Consider the following 17,671-nt stretch of genomic DNA (forward strand, 5'->3'; position numbering starts at 1 on the left):
AAAGCCTCCAAAAATGCGATTAATTTGTTACTAAAATAATAACCCTTACAAATACAATAGGGCCTTCGCACGCTCAGTGCTCAATGCTTGTATATCAACCAATTGCAATCTAGCAAAGCTCAGTGAGCAAACTATTCCGTTGGTGTTTGGTTGCTAGAGCATAGTGCTCAGGACTGTGCCAACATGTAAAACACATGGTCCCAGACATCTGAATGAGCACTACATATCAGATTTGTTTGGCAATTTAGGCGTTGTGTCTCTACTCTTTGATTCAAGATAGCTACCTACCTACATTAAGGAAAAATAGCGACAGAAAAAAGGTTGCAGTATATGTTGTGTAAGTCCATGTAGAGAAATAATTCAGCATTTTTCTCTGAACAATGTGAAAAAAAATTAAGTCTACTAACTGCTACAGCAGCTTAAGTGAAACTGACTTTGGTGGGATGGATTCTCACCTCACTAATGGTTGTTCTGGACAAAACAAAACAAAATAACCCCACATGCCAATAAAGAAATCAGCTAACATGAAAGCAATCAGGCTGTATGAATGGAGTGAAACAAAAGGGCAGTTCAGTCCAATTTTCAGGCTAGTAAATAACAGCACTTTCTCCTCTTTAAAATTATGTTCATTTTGCACATAAAAACCATGGTAAATGTTTCTTAATGCCCTTAGGGGTCCTTTTTGTTCTGCTTTGCCTGTCTAGGAAATTCACCTTTTCCCATTAGCCTTTAGCTTCCTGAACTCGGATAGACTTATTGCTATTTTAAAAAGGTTGAGCAAAATGCAGTGTGTGGCAAATGACCTCTATGCTCCTTTTTCCAATGCTCTGTTTACCACATCAAATAACAGTATATCTTTTGGTTCTTGAGTGGACAGAGATCTCACAATGTTCAGCACTTCATGAATATTAACATGAGCTTCTTGAAAACCATAAAACTGCAGCTTTAATGCTCAAGGTGAGGGCTTAAAATGAACAATTGCTCGCATGCTCAATCATCTCTGTTTTTTGTTGTTTGTTTCTTTGTTGTTGGATCCTTTACACAGTCCTTAAGGATTTAACTCCAAAAGCATGTAAATCCTAAGGCATCTTCTCCCACTCTCTTTGCAATGGCCGAGCTTTTTAGCATGTAGATGGTGCAGGTATCCCCACCAACGAAAAGGCTATTTTGTGAGTCAAATGTTGGAAATTGTTGCCATACCCTGGTGAAGACGTGCAGGGCTTACACTCAGAGAAAAGTGTCTCTCTTGGGGGTCAAGTGGAGGAGAAAGCTGACTTGAGCAAAGTGAAGCTATACCTTCCTCATAAGGCCAAGGCTCTCTGGAGCTTTAGCTGTGCATCACAAGAAAAAAAAAGTGCTTTCATTTTGATGACAATAAAACAATGATTGTACTAATCTATCTCCTGATGCTGCACTAAATATGCATGAATAACTGCCTTGGCTTTACAACTGCAGAATGTTTAGCAATGAAAAACATTTACGATGATTTTAAAAATGAAATGCAACATAGAACTTGAAGAAAATGATATATCCCTCATTTACAGTTGCCAAACCACCAGACTGAAAACGGTCAAACCCATCTTTTGTAGCACCAACTGACGAAAATTACACCATGACACTTGTTCTCAACAAGAGGGAAGTATTTCACACTCCACAGAATTCATCACTTTCCAGTCAGGCAGATCGTTGGCCAGCCTCACCCCTCTGTATCTACTTGTCATCTCACTGACTGTTGAGGAAAAATTATATGATGGCAAAAACCACGCTACCATTTCCTGGTTCACTGGATACGGCTTTGCGCTCCAGTAAATCTTTCCTGTTCATTTCTGGTACAATTTTAACTGGCTGCCGCTGAGAAACGAAGATGTCAACTAGCATCCCGGCAGCAGCAGGTGCGGCACATTAACCATCTTTCCGTTTACTGCTTCCCTTCTGAGGTTAATGTGGCTTGACAGTAAGATGCAATGAATAAAGAACAGGGTGTGGTGGTGATGAGTGTGTTGTGCATCACATGTAAATGCATCGGTGCTGAATACGTAAGGAAACTTTGTAAATGGGTAAATTTGTACATGATTCTGTTGCATTACAGAAAGTGCATATAAAACTGAACATAATGCAAAGTTTCTTTCTACCTAACGATTGCTCTTTATAAGCAAGTGACTCAGCAGCCAATAGCTGTGTGATCACTTACTATAAATGCCACCTCTGTGGACTCTAGTCCATGGGGAGCTGGACAAGCAAGATCCATTCTGGCTATTAAACCGTGCAGTGTTAATACGGCCTCATTAGAGCAAGCTTTTTGCACAGAAGGTGATGCAATTTTCTGTGCTCTCACTCTCAGCAGCCCTTGGCATTTCAGCACAGTGGGCGCAGATTGCAGTCAACTGCTTTTTAATCTTCTACCAATTTTCATCAGTAATGTAGGCTCTGTGTTTCTGGTGTCCACTTCCGTTTCCTACTCACCAACTAAGTGACCAACTTTTTGATCAGCCAAGCAAAAGCAACAGTGACTGGACATGTACTGCCTAATGTGCACCATGTTAAGCCATCAGATTAGAACATTTATCAAAGCTTATTTTTAATCATCTCACTGTAACTCTGAACAAAGACGCCTCGAGCCAGTGTAACTAAAGATTGCTCACCACATAGTAGGCTACAGAAGAGTTCTTTATATTTCTCTTTGGAGAAAGCCCAATAATGAAGGTTTTCTGAAAGGCAGTCATTTCTTATGAGAAATTAGTTGTTTTGGCTACAATAGGCTGCTAGTTATAAAGTTGTCTGCCTCTGTACATATTTGACGGAGTAAGTCCCTATTTGAAACAACTCCGGGAGCTAGTTGCCATTTGTACTTATTATGTCCCCTCATATTTAAAGAAAAATGAAACAGATAACTCGTTCCACACAGCTAGCAACTGTAAAGTGAACCCGTTTGCAGCAGCACACTGAAATGTGAACATTTTGGTAACATTCAACGGACATGTTGCAATGTCTGCCTATCTCAGTGCATTTGCAGAGTTCATTACAACCCACTCCACATCTCACATTCATAAGGTTTAAATCACGTGAATGTATGCTCTTGCAGATCACCCACATTCAGTCTCCCTCCTTACATTTATCCCCAATAGGCCTCACTGTCATAATACTGGGAGACATCAGTACTGAGGCGACACCTTTTGTTGCCATCCCACATTTTTAAGGTGGGTAAATGTATTAAATCTACAATTTCAAGACACCTGCCTACTCCAGAAAAAGAAACATAAAGGTGCGGTGTGTATGCCTCTGCTCATGAAAATGCATTACTTTATTTGTAAAATGGTGGGATTTTCAGAGTGTGTAGGATTCTGCAGTATGTTTGTTCTCTGATGAGACTCGTCCCGTGTTCATCAGCATTCCCAAAGAGAGAGCACATGATTCAGGGCGCATTATGCAGAGTCAATCACTTTTGCATTTGCTTGTGTGTGCAGCTACTTAATTCCATCACTATACCCTGTTGTCATGACAACACTATTATACATTGGCATTGCCTTCAAAGGGAAATGAGAGGTTCAACATTGAGCAGTCACAGCTTCTGAAATGCACTGGGTACCAGATTGACAGCATGTGAGAACAATGTGGATCATGTCAGTGCGTTCAATAGCTTGTATTGTCTGTCTCACATGAAATCTTGATGAAAACATTCTCATGTATTTTTAGTAGTATTGGTGAAATGCATAATGTAATGTGTCTGCATAAATTGAAACAGCATACTTCTGATTTTGGGAAAACATCTAAAAATTAGGGCTACACGATATGGTAAAAACATAACATTGTCATTATTTTGACAGATATTGCGATAAAATTCACAATAAGTGTGGGAATAATCATCTTTGTATCACAAATGTAATTTTCACTTAAAAAACTATTCAAGTCATGATCATGTGTAATGTGTTGGGGTTGGGGAAGAAAGTTTGTTTCTTCAAGCTGGAGAACAAGATTTGTAAACCATAACTGCAAAACTACAGTACTTTATTATAATGCTGTTTTGTCACACATTTTACCTTTATCAAAATATTACAGCTTCCTGTGATATGTGTGCGTATTGCACTTTTGATATATGCAGCTCTACTAAAAATCACAATCAGAGCCCTAAGAAAGAGAAGAAGACTCTGAAATCAGCCAAATCTTCAAGTGTAGACACACAGACATACTCACCTTTACACAAAAACACACTGCAGAGGACGAGCTTCAGTTCCAGTGGACTGGCTCAGCGTTAGTCTTCTAACAGATGGGTTTTTATTACAGTTTCATGTGCAGCGGTGCCAAGCTCACCAAATAAACTGGCATGTGCTCCAAACCGCCCCTCTGGCAAATGCATGTGTCTTATGAACAACAAGGGCTCGGGTGTTGTGTGCCAAGCTGTAAAAAATCAGCTTAACAGCAGGGCAGAGAAACGGTCGGTTCGGGTCCAACTTTATAGTGATTATAAAATGCAGAACAGGCATGGGGGTTGTTGATAGTTAAGCTATTTGGTTCCAAGTCTAAAAGTTGATGGTTTTGTATTTTCTCTTAAAAAAAACTTTAGTGTAATGCTCATGGTAAAGCAAAATTATTATTCCATATTTTGTTGATGATACAGTTGGGGACAGTAATATCATACACTTATGGCTGTCTAGTGTAGTAGTAGTAGTAGTGTGGCCTATGTTGTCTGTATGTAAACACAGATTATAAGCAATTACCATAAGCAGAGGAGATACTTCAACAAAGAAAGAAAATATTTGTTTATACTTCTGTATGGCTACTGTATCTGTTCCCTATAATGTCACCTTCTAACAATTGACCCTTTGCTAAGCCCAATCCCCCTTAGTTACTGTTGCTATGCATGTCAAACTTTCCGGCCTGGCATGGTTCATATGCAGTTTATTGTAGCTGTGGCAGATTTACAAACAAAACTGTTTTTGAAACAATGGGATCATTTTTAGCAAACAACTGTAATTTTTTCCTGCTGAAAAGACAACTGTTGTTGATAGACTTTATTAGCTTTAGCTCGCTAGGTATTTAAGCTAACATTAGCTAGAGGTTACACAAATTGGTTAAAAAGGCTCTCACTGGCTGAGGTTTTCAGCTGACTTATATTAAAAAGACAATCTTGTTAAAGGGTGTTTGAATATGTGCTTGATGACTATATACCCTACATGAAATGGTGCTAAAAATTGATTAATCAATTTACAAACACATTGCTTCAACATGTGTAGAATGCAAAGATTGAAGGGCCTGCTGTGCCTAGTTAGCGTTAAAGTTACCGCTAAATTATGATTGGACAATCATTGTTTTGGGTAAGTGGTCATTGTTTACTTCAGATCAAACTGTGCATGTAACTGCTGGGCAGTGACAAATATGTAAAGAGACGAGGTGATTTCAGTTGGATAGCACCACTTTGAGGATACTTCAGGTTTGAGGTCGTTGTTGTTGTACTAGCAAATACGTGCTATTCTTCTTCTTGAATCCCAATTACCTCTTGCCTCTCTCTTGACAGGCTGTCACAAAGTAACCCCACATGGGGCAGTTCGTCCACATCTGGCCATCATCCCTGAGATGAGCATGGCAGTCGGCATTTCTGTGTTCCTGCCATTGCTCCTTCAGAGGTTCTGTGGAATTCGACTCTGCTGTCCAGGATGAAAGCAGCAGATTGCTGAGTGCATTTATGGAAAAGCTTAAGCTTAATTCATACTGCGCAACAAATCATACACATGCAGGATTACATATATGCCTCAGGGAGATATGAATTATTCACTGTGAGATGCAAGATTTTGGACACTCAGCTCATTTCATGGATACATGAAGGACCAAATGTATAAACTTTGATAAATAATATTTGGTAGAACAGCAAACCTTCAGGGATAAAGACAATCTTGTTCGTTGTTTACCTCTGGTGCAGAAAAATGCAGCTTTAAACTAATAAAGCTATCTGTAATTAAAGCTTTCACTGTTATTATTCCTTGGACGTTGTAAAGACACTGTTTATCATATAACTTTAATATGGAATAAAATGCAATGTTTGGAAGCTCCAAAAAAGAAAATGTTATTCTGCAACAAGTGGAGAACAAAATAAAATAACCAACGTTTTGTAGATTGTAGCGGGCTCAAACAAAGAAAGCCCTGAGATGATGAGATGCTGGTTTTAGGCTGTAGACACAGTGTTGGAGTGTAATGAAAATAAATGGTGCAATATGTGAAACCGCCGGGACTCGAGAGAAGGAGACCAGTGAGCAGGCAGTAACTCTTCATCATAATGCATACAGAAAATTTTTTTTGTTGAGACTTCATTGGGATTCTCATAACTTGATACCAGAGGGGGGAAACCATAGTGCTTTGTGGTGTAAAATCTTTCTTTGTTTTCATTTGTAGGCACAGACTTTTTCTGCATGGTGCAATGGTAATTAATGTAACAAGACTAATGTTAAATCCATTAAGAAAACTTCAAAAAGACTCTCTTGATGTATCAGTATAAAGTAAACTTTTCCCAGTGGAACTTATTAGGCAAATACTGGAAGCATAGCTCTCACTTTCTGACCTGGACCCTTTTTTTTCATCATTCTCAATCATACTAACTGATTCTGAACAAAATCCTGTTAATTCCTTCCCTGACAAGCTATTTTCACTGGTCTGTAAAGCAGTCAAGAGTAGTATAAACAATGAAAATTATGGATCAAGTGAAAATATACACATTTATATACAGAGACAGTGCTAATAAATTAAAATCCACATGTTTAATACTGACATTACTTAACCTTACTGTTTGTATAGTTGTTAATTATGTGCCTACACATTAAAATTACATTTGATTTAACTCAGGCATAGAAACTTATATAAAACAGCACAGACACACACTCATAATTTACTACTACTTCTATTTCCATACAACACTTTTGTATTTCAGTACTACCTGTGCTGCCAGTTTGTTAAGTGTAAGCTGTGAACTGCCTGAGGAAATCACACATTTTCTATTATTTTGAACCCTGAGCATATGCAAAGATAACTAAATAAGGTCTGACAACATGCACTAATTAGACTACAATGCTTGTTGTTTCACTGTTCTGGTAAGAAAGATATATCAAATCATATATTATCTAAGTTAAACAGGCACATATTACATGTGCATGAGTTAAACAAGTGACTATTGCACAGAAATGTTCTCTTATTGATGTAATATGGTAATACGATGTTGTATGTACAGGTGTATCTGGACATGTAGATGTTTAGTTGGAGAGAACAGCTTTGAAGGATGCCAAGGAGTGTTTAATTCTGTACATTATAATCCCATCATAATGCTAGTGGCTCAGCAATATACCTCTCAGTGTTCCTGCTGGAGCAAAATCCTTTTTGCTTAAAAGATTTGCTCCTGCTTTCCCTGTCCTCATGTGGTTTAATTTATGCCCTTTTTATGCAATAATTTTACAACCCTTGAATTATGGAAACCTTCTTGCAGTGTTAGCATTGGAAATGTGCTATAGGTGGCTGTAAAAGTGCCAGCATTGTGACAACACTATTAGTACAGATGAGTGTTGAAAGGTAAAACAGAGGCGATCATTTCAGAGTGCCTGCTGCTCTTCCGACATTCTGATTAGCCTCAGTTTCCTGGTATGTAATGAGCTGCCACTGAGACTAATCCATTGTACAACAGAGGGAGGGCACACCCTCCTCCTCCTCCCTGACCCAGAGAGGACCTCTGTTTCCAAATACCATATATTTACAGGAAAGCACATGCGTACAATGTTTTACAATGGCTTTTTTTTAAGGCAGATGTTAGATAATTACATTATGTGAATGCTGCAGCCATTGCAAATATGCAAATTCTTCTATTGTCAATTTCAGAACCCATCTGTTATCGTCTGACGACTATTTAGCCTCTGGGGGCAATAGCCAATGTTTCGGTGCTTCCAGATTATAGCCAGTAAATATCCAGGACAAGACTTCGTCTGCAGTCCAGTTAACAACTTGATACGCGAGAATGAAGAGAAAGACAGATATGTGCAGATACATTTTTTAAAAAGCTAATAAAGAGCTTGATTGTCGTTAGACAACAGCCAATGAGTTCCGAGACTGTATTTTGGCCTCTTTTGCTCGCAGCTTAAAACCAGAGACAAATTCTTTGTATGTGTGCACATACCTATGTAATAAAGTGATTCTGACTAAAACACAACAGTAACACCTTATTTTACAGGTCCATTATTTCTTGAAAAGAATTCTAATGATTTTTTGACCCCCAAAATTATCATTATTCAAATTGTGTGCATTGACCTTAAAACTCTAGCTTGCAACAGCAATTAATTGAAATGTAGGAATTTTAAGTGTGCCAATTGAACACTGTCTTTGCATTATGCAAAATTATGGACACTTTACGTGGTTCTTTTTAGGAAACTTCAAAGGAAATTATGCAGACCCTCAAAATAAAGTGTTACTTTTATTTTATATTGATAGATTTTCCCATTCTAGTCTTTGCAGGTGTATGAGGTGCTATGAAGTAAATGCTGAATGATCCAGATTATTGGTTCCTAACCTGAGGGTTCAAAAAGTTGTATGATGACTTTCACAGGTCATTGGAGGATTACTGGAGTAGGAAATGAGGAAAAACTAAATTTGTCTATGCACAAACCTATTTGTTTCTTTTTAGGATTATTGTGTAATCTTATTATTTTTCTTACATAAATACATAGTATACTAAAAATAATTCAAATGAAACAGTCAAATGGTCAGAATAAGACATTGCTTTGTATTACAGTAAAAGGTCACAAGAAAAAAGATTGTGAATCTGCTCTCCAGATAACAACCAGTTGGATTGACACTGACGCTTTACTAGCATAAAGCATGGGCGATTAAATGGGCAAATTTTTAGAAAGAGGATGTGAAGCGGTCATGGAAAAAGTCTGCCCGTTGAAAGTTGTAATAAAACATCACTTTAAGTGGTTTCCTCGAGGGAACACCAGAACACTGAGGTGAAAGTGAGGAGAGAGGCCAGAGGAAGAGAGGAAAAGCACTGTAGCTGATTTAAAGATAGGGCAGCAGAATAGAGATTGATGAGGCGCTGGAGAGGGGAGAGGAAGGTTGAAAGAGGAAAGCAGATGCAGAGGCATTGGTAACAAATGGTGGATGGGTGCAAACATTGACAAACGCACGAAATAGAGAGGAAATTGATCAAACTGTGGGGCTCATTGAAGGATGCGTCCCAACTGAGGAAAGTGTTCTTTTGAAGGGTGCACAAGCTGCAGAGTAACTGGTGTACGGTGAGATGCTGAGAGAATGTCAATGTACCCCCGACTGTACCGAGGGAAATGCTACAGTCCAATTACTGAGAAAACAAGAATAGTCCAGATGAAATGCAGGAAACATCAAGTTCCTACATAATTATATGAAGTTTTAAAATGTACAGAACGTTCTGTTTTTTGTTTTTTTTTAACAATCTTGGTCTTATAATCATACAGTATGCTAATCCAGTCCACTGTATACATTTTAGACAGTGTCACAGCAACAGTGGTTTCACTACTCACAGGTCACAGAACATTAGAGACATCAGAGCTACTGTCTTATTTACAGTCTTTTAAAGACTCCTTTCTAAATAAAAGGACTGTTTTTGAACATACATAGTTTTGTCTAATAGTTATTGAATAAAATGGTAATTTTCTATCACACTGAAACAAAATTAATAAAAGCTAAATTTATTGTAAGTAAAATCTGCAACTTCTGGATTCAAACAGACCTTTCTTATTGTTTTTTGACTTGCCATAGCAGGGAAAGCACTGGTGAATGAATGAATACACCATGATGATATGATCCACAATTCCCTTAAATAACCCCAGACTCTTTTATTTACAAAGCCCAGACCTGCCCTGGTCCCCTGAACAGAGTATAAAGTTTCATAAATCCCAGGGGGGCAACACCACAGCGAGGTCAGGCAGGGTTGAGCTTCACCACCCTTCAGCCACTGTGACACTTCACAGCTTTGCTCATAAAACTTGCAAAAGTGCAAATAAAGGCTCAACATTCCCCCCTTGTACAAAGACTGCTCTACCTTTTCTGCCTCAGTTTCACAATAATATTCTGCAGCTTTCAAAATAAAATGTGTGATTACTGAATAACCATTTTTATACGATCAACTGCAGGCCCTGTTTGAGATGAATGACCACCTTTATTCGTCATCTGCGTGCTTGTTTAGCTGCATCCTAATCTAAAATAGAAACGGTCTCCAATGAGGACACAGAGCATCTGTTTGCGATCCCTTTACAAAATGGATTGGCACATTTTTGCCTTGCTGCCATCAAAGGCAGACAGCCTACAAAAGGGACTTAGCAGAAAAGAAATGGATAGATAAGCAGTGAATGAAATGAACACATAGTCACAACTATGGTAGCAGTGTCAACGTATGTGCGATAACGTACCAGAATTTGACAAGTGGGAGAAAAGGAATGAGTCAGAGTGTAATTAAAATGGAGAGTTTGTCTGTCCGTGACACAGAATACAATTCTGAGATGTTTCAAAAAACCCTAATCACTCGGTTGCTATGAGGAGCACATTCCAGCGCAGTCGTGACCATGAACAACACGGATTAGGGGCTGCGGATCACAGTGTGATGCCTCAATTGGAATACAGTGTGTCTGTCTGCATACCAAGCAGCTAATTCTGTGGCCTGGGCTCCGGTGAATTCTCTCACATAAAGACTTCAATCACAGGTTGACCTGTAGTCATTGTAGCAGCTGCTAATGTCAGAGTGTGACTGTTAACGAGAGCAGCTAGCAGGAAATTATGATGCCATTCAAGGGCTGAAATGTTACCAATATTAGACTTTAGTCGCACAAGTCCTGACCCAAGACCAAATTGTATTTTCTGAAAACTCTTCTTTTTCTTCTTTCTTTCATCAGGACCGTTTTCTGGATTGTAATCAGCTTCATCCAGGATTTTTGGTTTCAATAGTGTTTTACCCAATGACTACAGCTGCTGATTATGCAGAAATCACTGCCAGTCACCAAAACTCTGACCAATTTCATGAAATAATAATGGGAAACTCTGTGTGCAATTAAGGGTGACATAAGGAGAACTAGGAGCACAGACTGTTGTGATAGATGCTTCAAAATGCACTTCAACATTGATGTTGTCTGTCAAGTTAAATTCTGAATCTTAAATTAAAATATTCCAGTCCACTAACTTCTCTTAACCTGTTCACTCGTTGTATGTTTATGGCTCAGTCTTGAAACATTCAAGCTCACGACTTGTACATCAAAATCCACGCCTATTTGTATGCAAGTGCAAAGCCGCAACATGAGTTACCCGGCATCTACCCAGCTGAGCTGAAAATCTCTCACGCGCAGTCAGCAATCCATCAGCAGTCCTCTGATCTGCTCATTTGAGATAAAATAAGTCAGGCCAGCTCTCCAGGGCATTAAGGAGCTAACACCTTCCACCTCTCAATTCCCCACCATGTAATTCCTGTTAGTGCATCTCAGAAAATACTGCAGGAATGAGCCAAATGTATTAAAGCAAACCCAAATGAACATCACTTCTGTGACCCTTTTTGAATAATGCAAACCTGGAATTTGAAATGGGTAGCATATGAAATAGGACTATGAAAAGGATACTGAAGAGAAATCATAATCAAGGGTCGCTTTAAACACATGGGTTATATAAAATTGTTTATAACAATTTAAAGCACTTTCTCACAACTGACAACCCAAGTTCAATAAAACTCAGTAATCGATATATTTAACAGGGAGAAATAGTCAACAACCTTTAAACAGATATTTTACAATATAGTATTAAATGTGTGTGAACAGATTTGTAAGACAAAGCTCTCTACAGTCTCACAAATTGCACACGCATTTGCAGATCTGCCACGGCAGAAGTGTACCAAAAGTCACATGAAAAAAGAGCCAATTGAGAGTCGAGTTGTAATCGATGAATTGCCTGAATTTCCAGCTGTTTTTGGTATCATATTAATAAAATATTGATTATCGGATTCCTTGAAATGGTTGGTGAACAAACTTAATTAATATATCATCAGCCACACGTCTTTAAACCTTCTCTTTTATGTAATTGGGGTGTTCTTCAGAGCGAATAATGAACTAAAAACAATTTATACCAGGATTAGTGGGTTAAGAAATGGATGGATGGAAATTAAACATCAGCTGTATAAAGTTATTGTACTGCATTGGCATTAACAACAATCTAAAACTTAAGCTTTGTTGTTGGTTCCTGGATCCATAATTAATGGTATAAAATTAGCATATCAGTCTCACCCACCCTGTACTAGCCTCCATCATGTTGCCTAAATTCTGATTCCAACAATTAACAATGTGACAAAGAGCACCAAATCCAAACTCTGCTCTCTTTGAGCTTTAAAGTCTCTTCAGAAATGACAGTCTGTGACCTCTACCAGCTCTGTCTTATTTGAACTTGGCTTGACTTCTTTCTGGTGTGCTGTAGGCAACAAGTGTTGTCAGACAGGCAAATCATCCCTTTTTTCAACCATGTCTAATGTTTATGGGTCTGGTACCTGCTGTGGTTGTCACTCACCATCAGTCGTGCAAGATTTCTGGTGCACTTAACCTTGAAAGGAAACAAAGACACAACAAGGGAGAGAAGAAAGTATCATCTTAGAAGTGGAGAAAAGACGTTAGAAGTGAGAAACTGACTTTAAAAATGTATCTAGTGTGAAACTGAAGAAACCACAGTGTCCTAATAATTTCTTTAGTTACTAAGTGATAACACTTATATGTGTAAGGTCTGGCACATTTGTACAGGACTATAGAACTGTGTAATGAATTTATGTCACGTAATTGATCAATTATCCCTAACCTTTGCTTAGATCAATATTGCCAATATTGCTGTCTGCTTGCTTGTGCTGTGCTAATTATTACACTCCTTATGTGAATCTCTTCCACGCATTGTGAAGTCATTAAGATAGCAATAATTTCATGTATATGGTAGTGCGACTCTATAATATCTTATTTTTTACTATCTTTACTAATGAACTTCTCTCCCCCAGTCCACAAACACTTCCGGGAATATCCAAAACATAAAGGTACAGTTGGAGCAAACTTATTTTCATGTAATTCTGCTTTTCTGCCCATCTAATTTCCTATCCAAATAAAAAGCTCAGTCCTAGCAGGGTCTCATTTCCAGCATTGTTTGACATTGTTGACTGACCTTTTGAATGGCCTTGAAGTTTAACTTAGTAATTCAATATCAGTTTTTTCATCGTGTTAGCATTTGAGAGAGCATTTATCTTAAATTGTTCATGCCTGATTTCTGTGTGAGGCCCATACGCATCCATACGCAATACATCCATAATGAAGCATTGACTTTTTTGTATCTACATATTTATATAGTTTTCAAGGACTAACCTATAATGCATCACATTCAGAACTTAGGTTTGTTTTCCTCAAACAACTCTACAAAGTACTTGAAATTTTTTAAAGGGAATTATTCTCCAAACAGCACAATGATCACAATGATTGATGCATCGTATATAAAGCTTCACCAAGGGTCTCATAATTGGTTTGCATACTGTACTCAAACTTCACATAAAAGAATGCCATAATTCTCTGCATACCTTTACGGGTAATGTGGTTGATTTTATTCACGCTTGAGCAGTAAAACATCATGCAAAATTTACAAAGAGCATTTACACCTTACACTGCATGCGTGAATATACCTTTTTCACAGCAGTCATTTTGACATGAAATAATAGGGTAAACACAGGTGTTACCAATTATACTAATTAAGGTTCCGTTCCATTTAGTGATTTAGTGTAGCAGAGCCTTTATGACGAGCCAACATGCACAACAGCAGCACTGTTTGATCTGAACATAACAGAACCTTAATTAGTATCATTGCCTTTGTTTACCCTACTATTTCATATCAAAATGGCTGCTGTGAAAAAGGTCTATTGGTCATAGTAACTGACTGCCGTAAAAAAAACAACACAGGTCTGCTTGTCTACTGTGTCAGTGGAAATGAGACAAAAACTGACATACTTATTACTTTACTTTTTATGCAGGGAAAGCATTTAAAAGTTGATGCTTTGGCTACACTGTACCGTAATCGTTGCAATGAAATGTGGATCCGACATTCATGTCCCTCTCAGGATGAATTGTAATTACTTTGGCGTTCTGCTGACCTTTAATTTCTAGTGCCTTCATCGGGTCAACATTTCTGTTTGACATTCTCATCAGCTTCAGCTTGTGTTTAGTGCTATTTAGCAAATGTTAGCATGTTAACATGCTAAACTAAGATTGCTACACATTCTTAACATCAGCATGTTTTCACTGTGAGCATGTTAGTATGTTGCTTGAGCATTTAGCTCACAGCACCGCTGTACCGAAGTACAGCCTCACAGAGCCGCTAGCGTTGCTGTAGACTCTCATTTGGTCCATTTGCAATCATCATAAACTGATAGTCAGACATTTGAACAAGGGTGGTTCAGTTGTTAATTTTAGAAGCAATTTAATACTAGTTGATTATGTAATATTAAGTAGCCATCAAAGCAACTGTTTCTCTTTCTCCAGACAAAAAGGAGGAGGGTAGAGGGAACAAAATCAAGGTGCATCATTCAAATTACACCTAATTGGCAGGCCGGTCCACTCCTCTGTGAAAATCCAATACCAAATCTCATTCAGCTGCGTTCTTACATCTCTGTTTCAATCAGCAAATGAAGTAGCCTCAATAAGATGTGATAAAACTCATACATTTTAACAAGTGCACTCAGGCTGCCTTTCTCCTCAACTGGTCTGCTCTCAGACCATCGCCTGTCCAGCCCCATCAAGTGGTGAACAGCCAGACAACGCGGGGTTAATCAGTGTCACTAATGGAGACTGGGCTGCCTGGAGACATGGCCATTACCTCTGGAAGAAGGGATCATGGGGTATGGGATTGTACAGTCAGGAGGAATTTAAATCGGGTATCTTTCATGCTCGAAGGAAGATGGTGCACTGAGAGAATGAAACAAACAACTTTTACTAGAGAGGCTGATACATGAGCCATGATTCCACATTTAGCTTGCAACTAAAGAAATGAAGACGTGATAATGACTACATTTGAACCCTAAATGACCAGGTTTAAATGTTTTTTCATATCTGAAACCCCAATCGGCAGTCTAAGTGGATTGAAGATGTTTTCTTTCTTTACTTAAAGGAGCAGTGTGACTGACCTTTTGAATGCCCTTGAAGTTTAGCGCTTCTTCAGCTAAACTGAGCTTTGCATGTGTAAGGGGGAAACTACGGTGGCCATGAAACTTACATAAAACATAAAGGCCCTATCAACCTTTATGTCCTATGTCCAACAAATGCACAAGTCATGATGTGATGTTTTTCTTGTCATATTGCAATGGGTGGCAATGTAGCTCAGTGGTTAGTGGGTTTGAATCAACATTCTGGCTGTGTGGGTTTTCTTCTGGGTGCCCAGTTTCCTGAGAGATACAGATTAGATGATATGGAGACTCTAAATGATCCTTTTTGTGGGTGTAAATGTGTTTGTCTGTCAAATTAGCCCATATTACTGTAGGATGTGCAGCACCTCTTGCTTGTTACATGAAACAGTCTATTTCACTAATAATAATATTTATTACACTATTGTCTACTGTCCACAAATGTTTGCTTATATATATGTATAACTGTACATATTAGTCTATGTCTATTTTGTTGAACTTGTTTTATCTATTGATGCTGTTAGTCTGTGTTTGTACATTAAGAGCAAGGTAAAACCAGAGTCAGAAAATGTCAAACTATTCATTGTTTTTAGTTTTAACAAGACAAACAGAAGGCTACAATAGTTTATTCAGTTTTAATAAAAAAAGTTTCAATACAAAATCACAGCAGTAAGTTAAACATTTGTACAGACCTATCAGACAATCAATCTCCAGCAATTAAAATGTTGTATTTTTTGTTGAATGTTATTTATAAGACATACTGCTCTGCGCACTTTGTGTTGAACCTATTAATTAGCCTCTGAGTCCCCATTTGCTGTAACAATCATAGCGCAGTTTGTTGAATATTGAATGATCTCTCTGGCTGTCATTGAGTAGCAGGAAAGTGGAACCAGGAAAGTGGTGGTCCACTGTGTGCAGCTGCTGTGCAGAAAGTTCAGCATTGTCACATAATCTAAAATCCTTGCTGGTATAATTATGTTAGACTGTGAACTGGAACAAAAAGTTAACCTATGGGTTCATAATAGGGTTTAAAATATATCTTGGATAAATGTAGTCCCTATTATCACCTAAAGATACAGTGTGTAACATTTAGGAGGATCAATTGGCAAAAATGGAATGTAATACTCATTGGCATGTTTTCATTAGTGTATGTTCACCTGAATATAGAAATCGTTGTGATTTTGTTACTTAGAATTATCTACAGAAGCCGTGGGTGGCTTACATGGATGATGCTATGTTTAACCCCCATGTAGCCCAGAACAGACAAACCAAACAATGGCTCAGGGCATTTTTTGCGAGTTTCACGTCCACCATAGTTTCTCCCTTGTGCTCCGAAGGGGGCGTGAAGCAAGTGAGTTGCAATCTGCAGCACTAGATGCCACAAATCCTACACACTGGTCCTTTAAAGAGCAATATATCATTGATATTCCTAATTGTGTATATTTAATATTCAGCTCAAGGCTGATCTGAGCCTCGTATCTTGTCAAACTTGACTTCAGTTTGCCTAAGAGGGTGTGAGTGAGCTTAGAGTTCAATTAAGATTCCTCCAACCTGTCAGATGCAACTTCTCCTGCCTGAGATATTGGCATAAGGGCTGATTAAAATGAACTCACGCATGAAATAGACATGTCTTCATCTTTCAGTGGCAGGCACGATCATGTGGAAAGTGAGATGAGGAGACTGATCTACTGAAAAGTTACATAGTGGCAATTAAATCCTTTAATTTGTCAATACATTGCAGCAGAGACTATCCTGCGTCATCAGTGTGTCATCTGTTGGTGTTATTTCGGCAGTCAAAGCTTGATATAGCCAGATGAAAGTGTTTACTCTGAAACATCTCAGCAGCTGCATTTTTTCTATCTCTGGGGAGAAGCTTTTATGTGTTTTAATACCTTTTTGAACAACAACAGTGTTAGAGAATGAAGACATCTCATAAAATACTGCGATGCAGAGACAATTTAATAAGAACAAATGTGAAGTTACGCAGCTGAGAGGTGCTTTCTCACTGCCTGTATTGCACTGGGTAGGCTACAGTAGACCCAGCTGCTACCTTTTAGAGGTTAATTTCGTTGCTGCACATCAATTTCTGTTTTCGATTTTAAAAGACAAGTCATGGCTAAAGTCAAGTGTACTCACACACACACACAGTCACGGAACAAGTGGAGAGAAAGTGCAATTATTTTTTACACCTTTCATGAAGTAGAGACCTCAGTGAAAGTTGGCCAGAGGCTGGTGAACTCCTGGTGGACTGTGACTGTCTGTATGACTGATGTTCTGTGGTTGGAGGAGAACAAATGAATTTTCTATATTTGTAGCTGATCACAAAGCAGCATGCAGGCTTCTGCACAGATCCACTTCAGCTCAGTGGATCTGTGCAGAAGAACAATGTGTTGACAGAGAGGTTGTATGAATTAGTGGTAACAGTGCTGCCTTATTTTTTGGACAATACACCACATTATAGACTTAGACTTAGACTAGACTTAGACTTCACTTTATTGA

Source organism: Morone saxatilis, unplaced genomic scaffold, assembly GCF_004916995.1.
Source record: "Morone saxatilis isolate NCDOM2014 unplaced genomic scaffold, NCSU_SB_2.0 Contig18, whole genome shotgun sequence".
Taxonomy (NCBI): domain Eukaryota; kingdom Metazoa; phylum Chordata; class Actinopteri; family Moronidae; genus Morone; species Morone saxatilis.